Raw genomic sequence first — 23,071 nt, forward strand, 5'->3', positions numbered from 1 at the left:
TGTCAGTGGGCTGCCAAAAGGAAGAGAGAGAAAACTTTTGATTGTGGTTCCCATCCTCAGGGAAGGGGAAGAATGGGGGTTATGATTCTGACCCTCTTATTGTGTACATGACTGACTTCAAGCAACTCAGTTTCTAACCTAATAACTTGGTCATAAGCTCTATCTAGATATAATTCATCACCAACAACAGACTGAGTTTTGTTCACCCCCACCCAAAATTCACATGTTGAAAATCTGACCCTCAAGGTGATTGTATTAGGACATGGAGCCTCCTGGAGGTGATTAGGTCATGAGAGCAGAGCCCCCATGATGGGATTAGTGTCCTTTATAAAAGAGAATCCGGAGAGTCCTCTCATCTCTTCCAACATGTAAGGTTACAAAGAAAAGACAGTGTCTCGGAAGTAGACTCTCAGCAGACATCAAATATGCCAGTGCCTTGATCTCGGACTTCTTAGCCTCCAGAACTGTGAGGAATATATGTTTGTTATTTATAAGCCACTGTCTACAGGTTTCTGTTATAGCATTCCCAGCAGACTGTGACACCTGCTAAAGATGATGCTTACATTGCCACCCCGATACCAAAAACTAACATCAAGGCTTTACAAACTGGACTTTCACTACTCTCACTGAGAAAAGCCAAATAGGAAGCACAGTATAATTTTTGGTAGAACACAAATGCCTTGTTTGAATCTGTATTTTTTTGTGTGTGTGTGTGCACAATATATCAGAACCAAGAAGTGTAAAAGAACTGGAGAGGGTAGGGAACAAGCTAAAGCCATATCTTTTGGGGAAGTACCTCCAGAAATTGTTTTGTTCTGGAAATATGGGCCATATCTCCAAATGCCAAGTTAACTGAGGAGATTAGCTCTATAATTCAAGGTTCCCAATTACTTTCACTGGAAAGAAATATCCTGCTGATCATGCAAAACTGTTTTCTGTGAGTTGAATAATGTGGATAATTGCCTCAATTCTCGATTACATTTTGACTATATCACTGCCATCCAGTCAGCAATGTGTGAACTAACTAAAGCTTTAAGTATGTTGCCAATGTAAAGCTTGTCTTCTTCCCATATGAATCAACCCCACATTCTTCACAACTAGCTCATCTACTGCTGCCGGGCGCCCTGCAATACTGAGAAACAGCCAGCCAGCTGTCACGGATGCTCCAATAGCTCACGGTTCTCAGTGCAATGCATGTCCCACAAGCCCCTAACTTTGGGGACCTGCCATTCACCCCAGCACTGGCTGGCACATTGACAGTTCTGTCTAGGGAGGGGTTTTCACCAGCATTGTCCTCTTTGGCAGGGGTTCAGATGATGGGATTCTGCAGATACTCATCTTTTGATGAATACTTGAGGGCATATCATCTTGCCAAATGAGGAAGCCAGACAACCTTTGCGGTTCCCTCGGTGTCCAGTGCAGAAGAACACATGTACAGTCACCTTATGCAACTTCACCTGGCCTTCGGATAGCTGCTGTCAAGCAGCAGGAACAGCCTGAATGGCTGGCAAACTCCAGTACCAGTGGGCGCAGATCTCTTTATTTCTCATAGTTCTGAGGCTGGTAGGTGCCGGTAGAGGTGCCAGCCAGTTAGGGTCCTGGTGAGAGCCCTCCTCCTGGCTTGCAGATGGCCACCTTCTCACTGTATCCTCAGGAAAGGGAGAGAAAAAGGGTGAGGCAGGAGAGGGGGTAGTACCTGAGATAAGTGCATGAGCCTTTTTACTTGGCGAACCTGCCTCCCTCTGTGGTCTGTTTCTGGGACCATGTCTTCACATCTTGGTTCTAAGACAAACATAGTCCCTTCCTTGATTTTCTTCTTATCCCTAGTACCAGCAAAGAGCCTGGTCCAGCACGAACCAATGCTTGAATGGATGAATGAAGAGCCATAACTGAGTTTAAAGTTAAAGCTAAAGAACCTCGGGGAGAAGATACAGGTGGAAATAAGGAAAGGAGAAGGAATGAGGAGGGGGCACCAAGTCCAAACTAGCCACACAGACATCCTCGGGTGCTCAGGGCTCACTGAAACAGCTGAAATGGGGAGCTTCCTCCTGTTTTCCAGATGATATAGCAGGTGCCTCTTGTGTGCACCTCACCTTGGACTCCTGCTGCAGGTGTGGACAGCAGCCCCAAGGAGCTTTCGATCTATTGTCTGCCCAGGGACCTGCCCTTCACCCTGCACCTCTCAGAGAACAGGGAAGGAGCCTACTCCATCCACTTCCTTGCAGAGCTTCTCAGGGCAACCCGGGGTGGGAGCCACAGGACAGATGCTCCTCCAAGACCATCCCTGTCTATGGGATGAGTTTGAAAAATGAGTATGATTTTTTTTAAAGATTTTGTTTATTTATTAGAGATGGAGAGAGAGAGAGAGAGAGCGTGGCAGAGACACAGACAGAAGGAGAAGCAGGCTCCACGCTTCCAGGGTGGGCCTGTTACTTGCATGTTCATCCGTGATCTGTCCACCTGCTCAGGCTACAAGCTCCACCCGGAATCACGCCCATCATGGACATAACTGCAGCAAAGGATGATCTCCCTCCTCCTTTTGTCTTTCTAACCTCCCTTCCTTTTTGCTTCCACTCTACTTTCGGCTCAGAATGCAATATCTTCTCTCTGCCTCCTTAATCATACTCATTTTTCGGGCAGCCTGGTGGCTTAGCGGTTTAGCGCCGCTTTCCACCCAAGGCCTGACGTGGGACTCGATCCTGGGTCTTCAGGTGGACAGATCACGGATGAACATGCAAGTAACAGGCCCACCTGGTTATCAAATGCTGTAAATGTGTTGGGAGGAGCTGGGCAGAGGGAGAGCGCAAAACAGCGGGTGTACATATGTATGTGCAGCCACAGCCCTGGAGAGAGAGTCACTACATGGGTGCCTCCTGTTTAATAACGTGAAGCGGCATTGCCAAAGCCATCCATCGAGAAGTCCTATCTCTCTAGCTTTCCAATCAGCTTAAATTGGCTTGATCAGTCCTAAACACGAAGACCGTTGTGCCACCTTCATGATGCATGAGCTAAGACATAAATATGTAAGCAGTTCCATATTAGCGTTAATTAGCAGCAGTAGCCTGGAAAAGCTTAGCATAACGCTGGGAAGCACTAATGGAATTGTGTATCTTTCTCCTCCAGGATGAGCAGTCAAGAATCATGCATAATGTAAAAGCGTGGAGTGCAGCTGGTAGCAGCAGGCTGGATCACAGAAGATGATTTCAACTCGTTTTTATGATTGTGCGGAACTACCTTTCAATCAGGCCCCCAAAGCAAATACTATCTTACAGCCCTGGGGGTGTGGAGGGACGCAAAATCATACTACATAACAGTAAATAACAATCCCACTTCGAGACCCCAACGCTGGCTCTTTGTTGACATTCGATCCACATTTAGAGAGTCTAAGGGAGTGTGTGTGGCGGCAAAAGAAAGCAGATGCCACTCGACCTGCCACCTGACCATAGGCTGGTCGAAACTCAGGAATTGAGCCCTTCTCTGCTGGGGCAGAGGGCTGGTCAGCCCTGGAAGCAGCCACTGGACATGCTGTCGTCTAATTTTGAAATTGTTCAGACTCAAGACAGAAAGGCAGCAACAGAGGAAAGCCTGATAGTCTCAGCTCCCCAGCGGGTCCTAACCCACCCTCATTGGTGGGTTAGAGAGCAGAGGAAAATCAAGGAAAATCCCAGCAGACTCCTCAGTTTCACCTGTTCTCCCTGTCTTCCTTTTCTCAACCGCTATGGGTTTTTGGAAGTTTTTTTTTTTTTTTTTTACAGCTTTTTTGGCATGTAATTTGCATACTGGATAACTCACTGATTTAAAGTGTTTAATTCAATGCATCTGGGTATATTACATTATTCATTTTTTGAAGTTGTGAAAATATATAACAAAGAAGCTTCCATTTAAACCGTTTCAGGTAGGATAATTTTTATTATGGTAAAATATACATAACATAAAATGTGCTGTTTTAACCATTTTTAAGTGCACGGGCCATTAAGTACATTCACATTGTACAACCATCACCAGGATCCATCTCTGGAACTCTTCATCACCCCAAATATAAACTGTCTGGTCACGAAGCAATAACTCTCCATTCTTTCCTCTTCTCTGCCAGGCCCAGGCTACCTCTAACCGATTTTCTGTCCCTCTGAATTCACTTATTCTAGATATTTCACGTGAGTGGAATATATAATATTTGTTCTTTTGCGTTTGGCTTATTCGACTCAGCATGATATCTTCAAGGTTCTTCCACGTGGTAGCCTGTGTTAAGATTTAGTTCCTTTTTATGGTTGAATAATATTCCATAATATGTATATACTGCATTTTGCTTATCCATTCATTTGGGTTTTTTTAAATTTTTTTTTATTTTATTTATTTATGATAGTCACATAGAGAGAGAGAGAGAGAGGCAGAGACATAGGCAGAGGGAGAAGCAGGCTCCATGCACCGGGAGCCCGACGTGGGACTCGATCCCAGGTCTCCAGGATCGCGCCCTGGGCCAAAGGCAGGCGCCAAACCGCTGCGCCACCCAGGGATCCCTATCCATTCATTTGTTGATGGATACTTCAGTTATTCTCACCTTTTGGCTATTGTGAATGATGCTGCTATGAACACTGGTCCCCAAGTATCTGTTTGAGTTTCTTTTCAGTTCTTTGGTATATACATGTAAAAGGGGGTCGTATGTTAATTTAACTTTTTGAGGAAGCACCAACCTGTTTTCCACAGTTGCACCATTTTACAGTCCCATCAGCAATGTATAAGGGTTCCAATACACTTCTTATTTTCTGTTTAGGGTTGTTTGTTTTTAATCATAGCCACTAGAGTAGTAGTAGCATGATTAGTGAAGTGATGTCTCATGGTTTTGACTTGCAATTCCCTGCAGATTAGTAATATTCAGCATCTGTGCATGTGCTTACTGGCTATTCGTATATCTTCTTTGGAGAAATGTAGTAGTTTGCTAAGGTTGCCATAACAAAGTACCATAGACTAGGTGACTTAAATCACAGAAATTTATTTTCTCACTGTTCTGGAAGCTGGAAGTCTGAGTTCAAGGTGTCAGCAGATTTAGTTTCTTTTGAGGCCTCTCTCCATAGTTTGTAGAGAGCTGTATTCTCTCTGTGCCTTCATGTGGTCTTTTTTCCATGCCTATCTGTGTCCTAATCTCCTCTTTTTATAAGAACACCAGTCCTTCTGCATTAAGGCCCACACCAGTGACCTCATTTTACCTTAATTACCTCTTCAAAAACCCTAATATTGTCACATTTTGAGATACTAGGGGTTAGCATGTCAACATATTAACTTGGGGGAGGGAGAGACACAATTCAGCCCATAACAAATGTCTATTTAAATCCTTTGCCTATTTTTTTTCAATTGGGTAGTAACTGCTGTCAGTTTTGATGTTGGCTATATGGTTTTATTGTTTATAGAGGTAAAGGTAGGGATAGGAGAATAGGAGAGAGGAAGGTTATTACTAGGTTTTTCATCTTGAAATGTCTTATTTGATTAGATCACCCTCACACTGTCCCAAAGGACGTCTTCCCATCCTTTTCCCTATAGAGTTCCAACCATACTATCTCTCACGAGAATAATGCGATAATATCCAACAGCAGCAAGCAAGAAATCACTACATCATGCCTGAATCATAGTAAATTACTTTTCAAGTGCCTACTAGACTATAACTTACTTGAAGGCAAGTGTCATTTTTCTTTTATTTATTTATTTATTTATTTATGATAGTCACACCGAGAGAGAGAGGCAGAGACATAGGCAGAGACATGAAGCAGGCTCCATGCACCGGGAGCCCGATGTGGGATTCGATCCCGGGTCTCCAGGATCGCGCCCTGGGCCAAAGGCAGGCGCCAAACCGCTGCGCCACCCAGGGATCCCTCAAGCGTCATTTCTTACTCAACTTTGAGTCTGCCTCAATATTTGAGTCCCAGGCCATGACAACATTTTCTCATGTGAGAAACATAATAATCTATGTAGTAGCTCTTACTATGCCCACGACACAGATGAGGAAACAGAGGCTCAGAAGGATCAAGGGACTTGCTCAAAGTTACAGAATAAGCAGCAAAAGGAAAGTATAGACCTGGACCTAGCCAACTCATCCTTCTATCCACTGTGATTCCTTTCCTGTAAGGGTGGAAATGGGGCATAAGTGCACTGTAAGCAAGCAGCATTGAATCCACTGAGATTTCTGAATGACCTGAGCTCATCTCTATGTGGTAAATGCTTACCATTTAGAAGGTGGCACTGTCTGGGTTCATAATAGTTCCCCCAACCCCCACCCCCCGTTCCTTACTTCTTAACTTCTTATTTTAAGTCTTGCTAAAATCAAGGGAGATTGCATCTCTAAGTTAGACTTTTCCTACCAAAAGATTTAACAAAATAATGGGTCCTGAATGAAGTTGTGCAATGTATTAAAGACTCTCCTGTCTTCAGCGGTACATAAAACAGCCTTGTAATCAGATCAATCTCTCAATAGCACTTCAATTTTACACATTCACTGATGAGAATCCTCTTGGTATTGTTAGCATAAGCTAAGCTTATTTTTTTGAAGTGAGGTTTTCTAATATCAGTCATAAAGGAATAATATTTTAGTATCTCACAAATCAATTAAGTAGATATCATACCAACACAGGAAGTTCCGTCAATATGCTACATTCATGGTGACTGTAATAGAGACAAAGGATTTTTTTTTATTAAAAATGATGAGATGGGGCAAAAGGTTATTAGATGACAGTTTCAGTACACCAAAATATTGAAAGCTGTCAATGATTATTGTATGTTTTTAAAAGATTTTGTTTATTTATTTGGCAGAGAAAAGGAGCGAGAGAATACAAGCAGGGAGAGCAGCAGAGGGAGAGGGATAAGAAGGCTCCCGCTGAGCAGGGAGCCTGACTCAGGGCTCCATTCCAGGACCCTGATATCATGACCTGAGCTAAAGGCAGATGCTTAACAGACTGAGCCACTCAGGTGCCCTGATTATTATACTTTTAAAAAAATTCTCATAATAAGACAATGAAGGCAGCACGCACAAATTATCCACACTGGCTTTCAGCCCTCTGCTGCTAAGGTGAATTTTTCTTTCTGGCTTTTTTTTTTTTTCCAAACAAATTTATCTGTTTTAAAGGATGTATATCACACAGTTTCCAAGTGGTAAAGTAAACAATATTCTTCCTTGTAAATTTTAATTCTTTTTTTTTAAGATTTTATTTATTTATTAATGAGAGGCACAGAGAGAGAAAGAGAGGCAGAGACACAGGCAGAGGGAGAAGCAGGCTCCTTACAGGGAGCCTGATGTGGGACTCGATCCCAGGTCTCCAGGATCAGGCGCTGGGCTGAAGGCAGTGCTAAACTGCTGAGCCACCCAGGCTGCCCTCTTCCTTGTAAATTTTAGCCAATTTTTTTATAAATTTATTTTTTATTGGTGTTCAATTTACCAACATACAGAATAACACCCAGTGCTCATCCCATCAAGTGCCCACCTCAGTGGCCGTCACTCAGTCACCCCCACCCCTTACCCACCTCCCCTGCCACCACCCCTAGTTCGTTTCCCAGAGTTAGGAGTCTTTCATGTTCTGTCTCCCTTTCTGATATTTCCCACTTAGTTTTTCTCCTTTCCCCTTTATTCCCTTTCACTATTTTTCATATTCCCCAAATGAATGAGACCATATGTTTGTCCTTCTCCGATTGACTTATTTCACTCAGCATAATACCCTCCAGTTCCATCCACGTCGAAGCAAATGGTGGGTATTTGTCATTTCTAATGGCTGAGTAATATTCCATTGTGTACATAAACCACATCTTCTTTATCCATTCATCTTTTGATGGACACCGAGGCTCCTTCCACAGTTTGGCTATTGTGGACATTGCTGCTATAAACATCAGGGTGCAGGTGTCCCAGCGTTTCACTGCATCTGTATCTTTGGGGTAAATCCCCAGCAGGTGCAATTGCTGGGTCGTAGGGCAGGTCTATTTTTAACTCTTTGAGGAACCTCCACACAGTTTTCCAGAGTGGCTGCACCAGGTCACATTCCCACTAACAGTGCAGGAGGGTTCCCCTTTCTCCACATCCTCTCCAACATTTGTGGTTTCCTGCCTTGTTAATTTTCCCCATTCTCACTGGTGTGAGGTGGGATCTCATTGTGGTTTTGATTTGTATTTCCCTGATGGCCAGTGATGCGGAGCATTTTCTCATGTGCGTGTTGGCCATGTCTATGTCTTCCTCTGTGAGATTTCTCTTCATGTCTTTTGCCCATTTCATGTTTGGATTGTTTGTTTCTTTGGTGTTGAGTTTAATAAGTTCTTTATAGATCTTGGAAACTAGCCCTTTATCTGATACGTCTTTTGCAAATATCTTCTCCCATTCTGTAGGTTGTCTTTTAGTTTTGTTGACTGTATCCTTTGCTGTGCAAAAGCTTCTTATCTTGATGAAGTCCCAATAGTTCATTTTTGCTTTTGTTTCTTTTGCCTTCATAGATGTATCTTGCAAGAAGTTACTGTGGCTAAGTTCAAAAAGGATGTTGCCTGTGTTCTCCTCTAGGATTTTGATGGAATCCTGTCTCACATTTAGATCTTTCATCCATTTTGAGTTTATCTTTGTGTATGGTGCAAGAGAGTGGTCTAGTTTCATTCTTCTGCATGTGGATGTCCAATTTTCCCAGCGCCATTTATTGAAGAGACTGTCTTTCTTCCAGTGGATAGTCTTTCCTGCTTTGTCTAATATTAGTTCACCATAAAGTTGAGGGTCCACTTTTGGATTCTCTATTCTGTTCCATTGATCTATGTGTCTGTTTTCGTGCCAGTACCACACTGTCTTGATGACCACAGCTTTGTAGTACAACCTGAAATCTGGCATTGTGATGCCCCCAGCTATGGTTTTCTTTTTTAAAATTCCCCTGGCTATTCGGGGTCTTTTCTGATTCCACACAAATCTTAAAATAATTTGTTCCAACTCTCTGAAGAAAGTCCATGGTGTTTTGATAGGGATTGCATTAAACGTGTAAATTGCCCTGGGTAACATATTTTAGCCAATTAATTTCAGCCAATTGATTTTAGCCAATTGATTCTCATAGAACACTTTCCTTGATCTTTTGCCAAACTCTTATGTTTACATAAACCCATGATTGCAACTGATAAGCAAATGTAGTTTTGACAAGAACGTCAGTTGATGTTTTTATTTACATTAACAAGTAGGGTGAAACAATGAAGACATTCAAACTTTCACTTAATCATCATTGACATTATTGACTTCCTTGTTGAATCTGATAATTTTCTAATGCAGGAAGAATATTTCCTCAAATTTTTGTGCCATTCACAATGTAATGACCACAGATGTGACCATCTTAAAGTTTAGTCTGTATTGTTAATATTTCCACCATCCCTTCTTATGTCTAGACAGTCATTAAACCAGTAAATCAAGCCCTAACTTGTAGCAGTTGTCAACTCCCATGTCATTATTACTCCGACCATTGCAGACTTGAAGCTACCAAAGTGACATTGAGAGAGATGCACAGTAGCACACCATTATATACTATTGATACCATATAAATACTATAGATATAAAAATCTCAAAAGATTAGACAGTAAACAGAAGGTGATGAATTTGTTTTTTAATATAACTGATTTAATTATAAGTGCATACAATCTAATTTTTAATAATGGCTGTGTTTAACAACTGATTCTGAAAATTTCTGAATTTAATCATAAGTTCTTGAAAACTGGTAGGAGCCAAATTCAGCACACAACTGCATTGAACCCACAAAAGATTACATGACACTATCAATGTTAGGGAATGCTTTAAACTATAGGTAATAGTATCTGGCTAAGAAGGGCTAGAATTAGCTCTAGGATGTCAAGGATCTTTGTTCATTGAGATCTCTTAATGTACCTAGAACAGCTCCAAACACATTAGAGATGCTCCTTAAACATTGCTGAGTTTGTTGAAATAACAGAGGGATTTAGTTACTACACACAAAGAAGTACAAGTGCAGGTAGTTTCCAGAGCCAATCCATCCAGGGCACTCCATCAACCACTCTGTAAGGTTCTGGCCTTCTTATGGCTGGCAGAGTGGCTACCACAGCCCCATTCATACCCTCACAGCACAACACTGAAAGGAGGAAGTAGCACTAGCCATGCAATGAGGGACATGTCCTCAGGTGCTCTTCTGTTTTCTCAGGTAGGTCAAACACAATCAATTGCAAGGAGGCTGAGAAAACAGAGGCCCCCTTTTTGGACCCCGTGCTGAGAAATAGGTAGAGAAAAGGAAGGTCGGGTATCAGTACACCATCTAATAATTTCCTTGGTTTCCTACTAGGCCAATTCAATGTTAAGAATCGAGTAGCATAAATATTTATTATGGTTCAAGTGTCATCTGAATATAATCATTGCTCTGGAATTCTCTCTTTGTATTGAGCTCCTTGAAGTATTGTTTTAAAATTAAATGTGTAATGACTCTTCCTGATTACCAAATGATCAACCTTTTGAAGGAAATCTAGAAGGTCTAAGTACTTATGTACAATTTGATTAAAGGAGGTCTGTATCAGATTATCACAAATCAGATTTCTAATATAATAAACAGAACTACAAAGAAAAAAATCCTTGTAAAAATTCTCTAGCCCATAAAACATTCAAATAAAATACAGCAAATACAGTAACATTCTGCGGAGAATTTGAACAGTTTTTACGAGTATATTTTCCTAGGCTTTTGATCTACGTTAGTATTACTAACAAAGAAAACAACTGAAAATTATTCACACGCAAAATATTTACATTCAAGCAACCCTCAAATATTTTGAGGAGCCTCCTTCCACGCAGTACTCAGAGAGCCCAAGGAAATAAATGCAGCTTACTTTGGGCTCCCAAGGCTGTCGGCAGAGATTCTGGTCACTGAAGAAGATTCTTTTCCATCTGTCACGATCCAGACACATCTGTGGCAGAAATAATCCCTGAGTTCAGGAAAAAGCAGAAAATAATTGTCAGAATTAGTACCATCTGGGGTTTACTCTTTTCAGACTCAGAAAACGATCATAGGACTTAGAACTATGATGGACTCTAGAGATCATCTTCTTCACTTACATTCAGAACTATGTTCTCCTTGCTCAGGTCATTCTAGAAAATGGTTTTATACAGAAGAAATTGGGGCTTTTTACTCTAGACTTCTTTCGTGTCCTGTAAATCTGAACAACTATAATACCTAGCTTTTCCAAACATGATGTAACCATGGAATGCCCACCCCCTTTCATTTTGAAATGGGGCACATATTTTTTAATTTTTAAAAAATTATGGTAAAACATATAATAAGCCCCCTGGCTTCAATCAGATTACATGGTTATTTAGGGGCTTTTCTGGGGTTGCTGATAGCTTTGTCTTTTTTTCTAATGTCCCTAAGGCATTTCTGAAATTTCTAATATCTGCAGAGATGCTTACCCTTTTTACTTAGACAGCCTATTTACTTTGGGCAGGTTTCAGGAGGAAGATGATGACTTATGTAGTAGGCAAAGGCTCTTCTACTCAAGCCACCCCTTGATAATGCTGTGGAAGAGCTGATATGAGGATTCTTGAGCAAGGGAGGGAATATATATCATGTGTAGAAGGCATATGAATTGTTGTGCCAAAAGGTGTCCTCTGCCAGATTGTGTTTCCCAAACATTGCACCACAACAGGTCCTGTCCCACATGCTCTTCTTGCAATGTGACCTAGACACTCCTCCCATGGTAGGAGAGTCTCTACCTCCTTCTCATGAGTCTGAGTGCCACTTTGACTGCTTCACCAATATAGTAGGTGGAAGTGACTCTGTGACTTCCAAGGCTTAACAATGCCACACACACTTGCCTTGGGAAGCTGATGTTTGGAATTCAGCCAGGGTGCTATGAAGAAGCCCAAACTAGTTCGTGTGGAGAGATGCTGTGGCAAGGACACATATAGGTGTTTAAGCTAAGAATCTAGCTGAGAATCCAGTTGACAGCCAGCACCAAACACCAAACATGTAACTGAAGACTCTACCAAATGATTCTAGCTCCTAGCCTTGGGCTACTTTGTATCTTCCGGTCTTCCCAGCTGAGTATCTAGACATCATGGAACAAAGACAAGCCAGCCTTGTTTCTCCTGCCCAAATTCCTGATTCACGGAATCCATGAACATAACAGAAGGGTTATTTTTTTTAAGACTTATTTATTTATTCATGAGAGACAGAGACAAAGAGACAGAGACATAGGCAGAGGGAGAAGCAGGCCCCCCACAAGGAGCCTGATGTGGGACTCGATCTGGATTCCGGGATCACACCCTGAGCCGAAGGCAGACGCTCAACTGCTGAGCCACCCAGGCGTCCTGGAAGGGTTATTTTATACTCCTGAATTCTGTGGTGGGTTATGAGATGATAGTAATGGAAATGAGTAAGAACAAGAGCTATACATTTTATTTGCTGGATTTTTCTTTGCCCATTCCAGGAAAGCCTTTATGTTTCCTTTCCCTAAAAATAGACTTTTCTGGAACCCTATCTCTCTTTTTTTTGGGGTTACATCCCAAAGATGGAAAGGAAGAAAATGAGTATGTGAGAGAGGGGGGAGGGGGATGGAAAGGCATGGAGAAGAAACGCAGAAGAAATACAAATAAGGGAGGATCCCCTAAACTAGTATACTAGAGCAGGGTAGAGGCAGGAACTTACAGCTCGCCACCAGGTCCCCCATGATGGCCACCAAAGGTAGCCTAACCACAGAAGAAAGGCTGATGTCATCCTAGAGAGACTGGATTCCAGGCACAGGGCACAGCACTGGCAAAGATTTCCGTATCAGTGGTGATACAGAAGTAGCAGGACAAGCAATTTGCTTTGGCAATGGGATTCTCAAGGGTAACCAGGGCAGACCACAGATCTGCTCCCAGGATAGCTACCTGCTAACTACCCCACAGCCTTATTATTTAATGAGGGTACCCCAAAGTGATTGAATGCATTTTTTTTTGCCAGATAAAATGGTGACTTGGACTTTAATTTGATATAAAAGAAATGAATGTCCCATGGCAGATTGTCAACCCCTTTTATATGAAACTCATAAAAATCATCACATAGAGACATTTTAAAAAGTACAAAAATGAATGAAAAGAAAGAAAACACTGGGACAACCAGAAACTGTAAAGACTCTCTTAAAATTACAAAGTAGGCAAGAATACATTAAAGAAGAAAAACTGCAGTCCAGGATGAAGATGGGAGAATTCTGCTAAAAGCCTCAAGGGCACACCAGACCAAGTGGGAGGGAATCCAGAAGGGGGCACCAGCTCAGAGTCACCAAGGCAAGAACAGCAAGCAGCCCCTGAGCATCCCGCCTCCTCCCCAGGCATGGCAGCAGGCAGCCACGGTACAGATTCTTACCTTTCACAAAGCAGTGGGCACAGGAACTCTGGGAGAAAGAGAGAGAGGGCAGGGACCTGGTGTCCCTTAAGGACATATACTGACACATCACAGAAGCTCCTGCCATGCTCACTAAAAACATGAGTACAAGCCTGAATGGCAGTCCCCACACTCCCTCACCCAGTCTGCATAAATTGTAACAGCACATCTGTAACACAGAATCTTATCATTAAGGTACCTAAGCAAGAATCAAATATTTGAAGAGAGCCAACACCATCAGATAGAAGGAAGGGCACCTGGGTGGCTCAGTGGTTGAGCATCTACCTTTGGCTCAGGGTTTGATCCCAGGGTCCTGTGATCAAGCCCCACATTGGGCTCCCTGTGAGGAGCCTCCTTCTCCCTCTGCCTATGTCTCTGCCTCTCTCTGTGTGTCTCTCATGAATAAATAAATAAAATCTTTAAAAAAAAAAAAAAGAAAAAGAAGGGAGTGGGGAAATAAATGGAAAAAAGGAAATGTACAACTAAAGAAGCAGATTGAATAGTGCAATCATAGAAGGGTTTTTTTTAACTATAGCAAAGGTTTAAAGAAATAATGCAATCAAAAGAATAGATAGATAGAACTAATAAAAGCTGTTGGGCATTAAAATTATACTTGTTGAAATTGAAAGCTTAATATGATGTATAGAGAAGCAGAATGGGCACAGCTGAGGAGCAAATCAATTGGAAAATGAAGCTGTAGAATTTGCTCAAAAGACAGGAATTAAGATACTTCATAGAATAAATCTAATTCCGGTATCCATTACAAAAAAAGAATTGCAAAAGAGTCTACAGAAAATGAAAACAAAATTTAAAGAAATAACTGATTAGAAAATTACAGAACTAAAGTAAAACATGAGGTCTGTGGAAGAACTCATCACCCAGTAGGATCATTTCTTAAATTATTCAGACACAATTGATATTAGAAAACAGTTGTGTCCACATGGCTTAGCTCTTGGGACCAAGAACCAAAACCACCTGTTTCAACATGACTTGTTTGTAGCAGGAAATCCTTGCCCAGAAAGATAAGGCTCTAAATCAATAAATACTTGCCTTTTTCCTCAGAAAACTCCTGAAAACCAATTTGTCTGGGCAAAGGGTGTATGCATCTGGGCAAACAGTTTTCTTCTCTCAACAATCGTGTTTACACCTGAGCAAACAGCTCATTTATCAACAACAGTATATATGTCAATATTTGTTTTGAGCTTCACTGTGTCCACCAAAACTAAGCTAATAGTGAGGAATTTTGCCCAATCCTAGTCAGTTCCCTGCCTTGAAAGACCTGCCTTAAATCACATGAGCCCTGACTCCAGAACCCTATAAATACCTACCTTGGCTTTCCCCTTCTGAGGCACTCCTAAGAGCCTCTCTTAGGTGAAGGTCTCCCTTTCTGCAGTAGGTTTAATAAACTCAGCTTTGCTCATCAAAAAAGTTACTTCCAGTAGACATTTTGGGGAGTGGGCTATTGAAAATCCATGGAGAAACTTCATTAAAGTAAAAAAAAACATCCTAAACCCTCCAGAGAGGTATGTACTGGTTGTCTGCAAAGGAAGATGAACCTGGTTGATGTCAGGCTTTGTGGCAATGGCAGTGGATACAGAAAGACACCGAAGCAATCATCTTCAATATATAAAGGAGAATAACCTTTGAGCCTAAAATTCTATACCCAGACAAACTAACATTTAAAACAAAGGTCAGCAGGGACACCTGGGTGGCTCAGTGGTTGAGCGTCTGCCTTCGGCTCAGGGAGTGATCCCAGGGTCCTGGGATTGAGTCCTGCATTGGGCTCCCTGCAAAGAACCTGCTTCTCCCTCTGCCTATGTCTCTGCCTGTCTCTGTGTCTCTAATGAATAAATAAATAAAATCTTTTAAAAATATAAAAAATTAAAAAAAAATAAAACAGAAGTCAGCAAAGTATGGCCAGTGGACCAGCCACCTGTTTTTATAAATAAAAATGTCTTGGAACACAGCATGCTCATTCACTTACCTATTGCCTTTATATATGTAGTCTGTGGCTGCTTTTGTGCCACAATGGCAGAATTGAGTGGCTGTAACTGAGACCATATGGCCTGCAAGCCTAAAATACTTATTATTTGTACCATTTAAAGAAGTTTCTGGGGGTTCCTGGCTGGCTCAGTTGGTAAAGCATGTGACTCTTGTTCTCAGGGCCATGAGTTCAAGTTTCATGTTAGGCGTAGAGCTTACATTAAAAAAAAAGTTTCCTGACATCTGCTTTAACATAAAGACACTTACAGACATAAGCTCTTATGAAGTTTACTATTCAGTGACTCTTCTTGGAAGCATCATGATGAAAATTATGGGGGTAGGGAGAAGGGAGTTTCAGGATAAAGAGGGAAGATTTATAAAGGAACAAGTGACAATCACAGTGGTAAAATTAATTGTTACATTAAAATAAGTATTAAAGGGGGCACCTGGGTGGCTCCATGGTTGAGTGTCTGCCTTTGGCTCAGGGTGTGATCCCAGGGTTCTGGGATCAAGTCCCACATCAGGCTCCCTGCAGGGAGCCTGCTTCTGCCTCTGCCTATGTCTCTATCTCTCTCTGTGTGTCTCTCATGAATAAATAAATAAAATATTTTTTTAAAAAGTATTAAATATTTAAGTTTTAAATAAGGTATCCAATGCAGGTGGAATTTTATGGAGACAAGTGAGATTGTGAATAGGTAGGGAAACTCTAAAGGGGAATAAAGTTCTTGCCTTTTTGTTGGGAGTGTGGATGATCGAAGATAAAACTAATTCCAGGCAAAGTTTATTACTTCCGGATTATTTCCAAGTAATTATGCATTCTAGACAATGTTTAGCATTTAATGTAAGCATTACAAGATTACATATAAGGGTAAGCATTACATGTCTACAAGGGTAAGCATTACAAGCTTACATTTTTAAACTTACGGAAGGAAAAAGCAGAAAACAAACAAAAAACCAGTTAACTCAGTTATACACAACTCAAAGGCATAGTAAGAGAAATGCAAATAAGGCAGCAGGAATAAACCCGAACATGTCTATGAATTTGATCCATATGACTCAGGTTACTTTTAGTTCATCATTGTTTACCACGTGCATCCTTCGTGACTGGCATTCTTATAGGCTCTAGAGACAATTAACAGAAGCTTACATTCCAGTAAAGACACAGACACAAACCTATAGGTATGTAATATAATCTCACATAAAGGTGCTATCCAAAAACAAAAAAAATCAGGAGTACTTGGGTGGCTTAGTCGGTTAAACATCCAGCACTTGGTTTTGGCTCAGGTCATGGTCTTGTGATCATGGGATGGAGCCCCGCTTCAGCCTCTGCATGCAGTGTGGAGTCTGCCTTAGATTCTCTCTCCCTCTCCCTCCTACTCACTCTCTCTGTCTCTCTCTCAAATAGATAAATAAAATCTTAAAAAAAAAATAAAAAGCAGAGGAAAAGGCTGGAGAGCGATGTAAGTTGGTCACCTTGGAGGCTAACAATATGTCAGTCCAAACAATATGTGATGGGGGCTCAGATTAGGGTGATATTTGTGGAAGCAATGGCAGTGATAGCATTTGGGGGAGATTATAAAGAGAAAAATGACAGGATTTGCAGACAGAACCTATGAGAGGTACGGAAGGGTCAGATTACATTGACACATTACAAAGGAACATTCAGTTCTGTGTTAAAACATATGGACAAGCGCACGATCAGCCATATTATTTGTAATATTTGAAATTGCTATCCATCATGTATTGCAGGGTTCTTGCCTCACAGAGTCGAAGAATGAATCTCTTGGACAATAGGGTGAAGCAAAGTGAAAGTTTATTAAGTGAAGGTGAGAACAGAAAGGAAAGCTCTGTAGAGTGAGAGGGTTCCTGAATAGGTCACCACTGAGGACTTTTATGGTTGGTCTTTTATAGAAAACTGACCAGGGAAGAGAGTTAATAAATATTCGAGCAGAACTCAATAAAATAGAGACCAGAAGAACTGTGGAACAAAACCAAGAGTTGGTTCTTTGAAAGAATTAATAAGATAGATAAACTATTAGCCAGCCTTATTAAAAACAAGAGAGAAAAGATTCAAATTAATAAAATCACAAATGAAAAAGGAGAGATCACAACCAATATCAGGGAAATACAAATGATTTTAAAAACATATTATGAGCAGCTACATGCCAATAAATTAGGCAATCTAGAAGAAATGGACACATTTCTGGAAAACCACAAACTACCAAACCTGGAACAGGAAGAAATAGAAAACCTGAACAGCCCAATAACCAGGAAGGAAATTGAAGCAGTCATCAAAAACCTCCCAAGACACAAAAGTCCAGGGCCAGATGGCTTTCCAAGGGAATTCTATCAAACATTTAAAGAAGAAACAATACCTATCTACTAAAGCTGTTCTGAAGGATAGAAAGGGACGGAAGACTTCCAAACTCGTTTTATGAGGCCAGTATCACCCTAATTCCAAAACCAAAGACCCCACCTACAAGGAGAATTATAGACCAATATCCCTGATGAACACAGATGCAAAAATTCTCAACAAGATACTAGCCAATAGGATCCAACAGTACATTAAGAAGATTATTCACCATGACCAAGTGGGATTTATCCCTGGGATGCAAGGCTGGTTCAACACTCGTTAGCAATCAACGTGATAGATCATATCAACAAGAGGAAAAACAAGAACCATATGATCCTCTCAATAGATGCAGAGAAAGCATTTGACAAAATATAGCATCCATCCTGATCAAAACTCTTCAGACTGTAGGGGTAGAGGAAACATTCCTCAGCATCTTAAAAGCCATCTACGAAAAGCCCACAACAAATATCATTCTCAATGGGGAAACACTGGGAGCCTTTCCCCTAAGATCAGGAACATGACAGGTATGTCCACTCTCACCACTGCTATTCAACATAGTACTAGAAGTCCTAGCCTCAGCAATCAGGCAACAAAAAGACATTAAAGGCATTCAAATTGGCAAAGAAGTCAAACTCTCCCTCTTCGCCGATGACATGATACTGTACATAAAACCCAAAAGACTCCACCCCAAGATTGCTAGAACTCATATAGCAATTCGGCAGTGTGGCAGGATACAAAATCAATGCCCAGAAATCAGTGGCATTTCTATACACTAACAATGAGACTGAAGAAAGAGAAATTAAGGAGTCAATCCCATTTACAATTGCACCGAAAAGCATAAAATACCTAGGAATAAACCTAACCAAAGAGGTAAAGGATCTATACCCTCAAAACTACAAAACACTTCTGAAAGAAATTGAGGAAGACACAAAGAGATGGGAAAATATTCCATGCTCTTGGATTGGAAGAATTAATATTGTGAAAATGTCTATGCTACCCAGGGCAATTTACACATTTAATGCAATCCCTATCAAAATACCATGGACTTTCTTCAGAGAGTTGAAACAAATCATCTTAAGATTTGTGTGGAATCAGAAAAGACCCCAAATAGCCAGGGGAATATTGAAAAAGAATACCAGAGCCGCGGCATCACAATGCCGGATTTCAATTTGTACTACAAAGCTGTGATCATCATGGTACTGGCACAAAAACAGACACATAGATCAAAGGAACAGAAGAGAGAACCCAGAAATAGGCCTTCAACTCCATGGTCAACTAATATTTGACAAAGCAGGAAAGACTATCCACTGGAAAAAAAAGTCTGTTCAATAAATGGTGCTGGGAAAATTGGACAGCCACGTGCAGAAGAATGAAACTAGACCATTCTCTTACACCATACACAAAGATAAATTCAAAATGGATGAAAGACCTAAATGTGAGGCAAGCATCCATCAAAATCCTAAAGGAGAACACAGGCAACACCGTGTTTGAACTTGGCCACAGCAACTTCTTGTAAGATACATCTATGAAGGCAAGGGAAACAAAAGCAAAAATGAACTATTAGAACTTAATCAGGATAAAAAGGTTCTGCACAGCAAAAGAAACCATCAACAAAAATAACAGACAACCTACAGAATGGGAGAAGATACCTGCAAATGACATATCAGATAAAGGGCTAGTATCCCAGATTTGTAAAGAACTTATTAAACTCAACAGCGAAGAAACAAACAACCCAATCATGAAATGGGCAAAAAAACATGAACAGAAATTTCATCAAAGAAGACATACACATGGCCAGAAGCACATGAGAAAATGCTCCACATCACTTACCATCAGGGAAATACAAATCCAAACCACAATGAGATTCCACCTCACACCAGTGAGAATGGAGAAAATCAACAAGACAGGAAACAACACATGTTGGAGAGGATGTGGAGAAAGAGGAACCCTCCTGCACTGTTGGTGGGAATGTGAACTGGTGCAGCCCCTCTGGAGAACTGTGTGGAGGCTCCTCAAAGAGTTAAAAATAGAGCTACCCTATGACCCAGCAATTCCACTGCTGGGGATTTACCCCAAAGATACTGATGCAGTGAAACGGTAGGATACCTGCACCCCAATGTTTATAGCAGCAATGTCCACAATAGCCAAACTGTGGAAGGAGCCTCGGTGTCCATCGAAAGATAAATGGATAAAGAAGCTGTGGTCTATGTATACAATGGAATATTCCTCAGCCATCAGAAATTACAAATACCCACCATTTGCTTCAACGTTGATACAACTGTAGGGTATTATGCTGAGTGAAGTAAGTCAATAGGAGAAGGACAAACATTATATGGTCTCATTTGTTCAGGGAATATAAAAAATAGTGAAAGGGCTTATAGGGGAAAGGAGACAAAATGAGTGGAAAATATCAGAGAGGGAGACAGAACATGAGAGACGTCTAACTCTGGGAAACGACGGGCACTGAGGGGGGCACTTGACGGGTGCCCTCAGCACCAAGGGCCGAGCACCGGATGATATGCTATATGTTGGCAAATTGAACTCCAATAAAAAGAAAAGAAAAGAAAACTGACCAGGGGACTTGGTAAATATCTTGTAACATTTAAGACAACAAAATGGATTTGTATATATTATGGAAATATCTAGACTATATTTAGAACAAACAAAGTAGATTTGTTATGTTCCCTTCTCTCTGGCTAATACCTTGTCCATAACATTTTTCCACATCTGGGATATCTGTGAGCCTCGTTACTTAGCCCCCTTGAATGAGCCTGGTCACATGGCCCCTACCTGTCTCTCCCTACCTAGCCTTGCCTGTCCTTTATTCACATGGACAACAGAGACTTTAAAATGCCAGTAAAATCTTGAACATAGCATCTCACATCCTAAAGAGGGCTCAAACTTGCCAAGGAAGGAATATTCCCTCAGGACAATGGAGAGTTCTCAGAAGCTGTTCTAAGGACCGCCCTTGTTGGGCACTCTAGAGCAATTTCCTGTTCGAATTAATAGATTAGCTCTTGAGAGGTCACGACCGTCGTTCTGCACAGGTGTGATTGATGAAAAGCTGCACAGTTGCTTGGGGAACACAGTGATTTATTCCACCTTTGAGGTGGAAGGAGTGGCCACCGCAGCTGCCTCACAGTCGCTGGGAAGCAAGGAAGGCTGCATTGGCGCTGTATTCGAAGCTAGTCATTTGATGCATCACGTCCACCAGCAATCTTTAACGTTTTTTCACTGGTTTTCCATCAAGCAGCCACTATAATTACAAACAGACCTTTGAATCGTAAATATTTCAAAGAGATATCACAAGAAATAAATGGAAGTTGATTTTAGGCTTTATCTTTTTGTTGTTGTTGCAACTTTCTTTCAGATGAAAACAATATAAATCTTAATACTTCCGCTTTTCTGACCAAATTTTCCAGCAGTTTTCACATGGAATAGAGAAAAGACATCTCTTATCTTCTAAAATGCTGTATTAAGGAAAGTAGATGGTGGCTGGAAAAACCCTTCCCTCCTCAACCTGATGTTCTGTTTTACTAACAGGTTTCCTGGAAAACAGTTAACAGATTGCAGGAGAATTAGACATGGGACAGTTAGGCTTGAGAATGGAGAGTAGCCAAAATATAACTGATTCCAATGCCATCGGGTACAAATGCTATTTCCCTTTGCTAACTTGATTCACCTGCCCCCTACCAAGATCAAGTCAGTGGAGTTAAAAGTCCCTGACCATGTGGAGGATTCTGCTTTCCTGAGTTATTGTCCTCTCTTGCTTCTCTCTCTGTGTGTGTGTGTGTGTGTGTGTGTGTGTGTGTGTGTGCTTCCCTTCTGGCACTAGCTCACAGATATTCCTTCCCAAAGATTCAGTCCCACACCCCAGAATTGCTCAAACCACCCCCACCATCAAGCTAGACTGGACCCATCGCTCTATGATATGGAGTGAAATTGTCCCCCACAAAGTTCATGTGTTGAAGCCTAAACCCCCTATTGGCAATATTTGGAGGTGGGTCCTTTGAGTGGTAATTAGGTCTTGAGGATGGTCCCTAGGTTAGGAGGAGTGCAACAAGGAGATGAAGAGACCCAAGCTCGCTCTCTCTGCCATTGCAAGAACATAGCAACAAGGTTTGCCGATGGAGGATTCTCTCCAGAACCCGACCATGCCAGCACCTTTGTCTCAAAGTGCCAGACTCCAGAAGTGTGAGAAAAAAACTTTTGTTGTTTAAATCCCCCCAACCTGTGGTATTTTTGTGATAGCAGCCTGAATTTACTAAGCTGGCCAATCCCCCCTTTCTCTGTATTCATTTCCTGTTGCTACCATAACCAATTACTACAAACTTAGCAGCTTAAAACTATACAAAAATGCATATTTGCTCCTGGAATTCTGGGTGGGCTCAGCTGTTTCTGCTCTGCGTCTCATAGGCAGAATCAAGATGCTGGCCTGCCTGGGCTCTCTCTCATCTGGAGACCCTGGGGGGAATCTGCTTCCAAGCTCATTGATATTGTTGGCAGCATTCACAGCCTTGCAGCCAGCTATAGGACTGAGGTCTGTTTCTAGAAACCTGTCTGAACTAGTTAAGACCGCCTGAGTTCCTCATCTTGATTCCCCCTCCATCTTCAACTCAGTAATGGCACATGGAATTCTACTTACATCTGGAGTCTCTCTGACTTCTTCTGTCCTTTCTCTTGGACTCCATTCAGAGAGTGTTCTGCTTTAAGGACTCATGACAGTGTGTGTTCCCCTCTCTCCTTCCCATCTTGATCCAGAATAGTCTCCCTATCTTCATGTCAATCCGCTATCAATTACAAATTTTTATCACATCTGCAAAATCCTTTTTGCCATGTAATGTCACGTATCCACAGGCTCTAAGAATTAGGGTGTGGACATCTTTGGGGGCCATTCTATCTCCCACCCACCCCCAAGTTTCCTTTGATGTCAAGCAGATCTAGAATCTATTGTGCTTAGAGCAAGCCCTCTACACCCAGGAAAGCCTTTGAGTGCTGCACCAAGCCCTGCAATCTACCTACCACCTTGATTCCTTAATCCCACCCACTGTCCTGCCAGGGACTCAGGTCTCCTCGGCATGACCTGAGCACCCATCTGAGAAACTGGTCCTCCTCTCGCCCCACCACCCCCCCCCCCGACCTCCCCAGGAGCTTGACCACAGGTTGGTGTTGTACTACAATTGTACAGCACTCCAGGAACTGCCTGACACCTCCAAAAATCTTTTATCGTGGTGAACTGGCCTCCAACATGCCATGTCCCCAGGATCCAGTACCACTACCAGTACTCCCAGAATCAGCCTCCATTTTCTCCCCACTATGGCCACCAAAGAGACTTTCCTCACTAGGGCTAGCAGCAGAAAAACAGGAACAA

The sequence above is a fragment of the Canis aureus genome, chromosome 17, assembly GCF_053574225.1.
Source record: "Canis aureus isolate CA01 chromosome 17, VMU_Caureus_v.1.0, whole genome shotgun sequence".
In the NCBI taxonomy this organism is placed as follows: Eukaryota; Metazoa; Chordata; class Mammalia; order Carnivora; family Canidae; genus Canis; species Canis aureus.